Source organism: Pteropus medius, unplaced genomic scaffold (assembly GCF_902729225.1).
Source record: "Pteropus medius unplaced genomic scaffold, Ma_sr-lr_union100, whole genome shotgun sequence".
Lineage (NCBI taxonomy): Eukaryota > Metazoa > Chordata > Mammalia > Chiroptera > Pteropodidae > Pteropus > Pteropus medius.
The window spans coordinates 58,380,362-58,381,430 of NW_024349800.1; the positions used below are offsets into that span (position 1 = coordinate 58,380,362).

General features: G+C 45.2%; 1 pseudogene; it reads right to left on the minus strand.

The window, feature by feature from the left end:
- Window positions 1–323: 323 nt before the first annotated feature.
- LOC120622233 (uncharacterized) lies at window positions 324–442 on the minus strand (annotated as a pseudogene).
- Between the last annotated feature and the right edge of the window lie 627 nt (window positions 443–1,069).

Sequence of the window (1,069 nt, forward strand, 5' to 3'; positions counted from 1 at the left end):
ACACTTCTTCAGCCCTTAAAATCCTGCATCTGAGAAAATCTCAGCCTGAAGCTGTCATCAGAGTATCTAGGAGGAAGATCGCCCTCATTAGAAGAGAATGCATCCCGCGGTCTGGATTTGGGTATAGTATTTCGTATCCCCTTTCTTCATGATTCAGAGCAAAAATATTTTAGCGACCACTCAATCCTCCTCTTCATCTGGCCCGATTTTCTTTTTTTTTTTCTTTTTTTTAAATTTTAGGTGAGGCAACCCCTTGGTCGACCTCATAGATTGCAAAGAACTTGTCAGCTTACGATCCTTTATTTATTTATTTATTTATTTTACACCTACAGCACCTGGTCTTCCTAGGTGGTCTCCCATCCAAGTACTAACCAGGCCCGACCCTGCTTAGCTTTTGAGATCAGATGGGATCGGGCTTGTTCAGGGGGGAGTGGCCGTAGACCTGATTTTCTGATAGAAAAATCGAGTCTCCAAGGGGTCAAATGTTTTGCTCACAGTCACGCAGCTTATAGCAAACCTAGCAGTAGAATCCAGGCTTTGACTCCTGATCCATTACCAACAAGTGTGTGCTTGGTTTGATGAAGTGGACTTTAAAATACTGGGAGCGGAGGGGAAAGAAGTTCAAAAGATTAACCCCAAAAGAAAGGTTTCCCCCAGTGGGCGCTCAGCCCTTCGATGTAGGCAAAGCATTGGAAATGGGTCTCAGTTAAGTTTCCTTTGCAGCTGTGCAGACAAAAACTTCTCTTTTGTACTGGGGAACATGGCACATTGTTCATGCAAACAGAATTTATTTATTCTGAGACTTTGCAGAGGGAAAAAAAAGTTAATGGCAAAATTAAGAGAAGGAGCGATCGCGGCTGCGCATCGGCAGAGCAACCCTGAGCAGCCGTCTAACGTTAGACAGAGAGGTCTTCGCTGGGAAAGGAGCCCGCACGTAGAGACGTTCGTTAGATCCATGGATGCCTCTGCAATCCTGCTGAGTTCCCTCAAGTACAGCACTCTACCGGCTCTGGTGTCCCTGCCTTTCAAGTGTTAAGGCACTTAACTACTAGACACCTCACTCAAAATG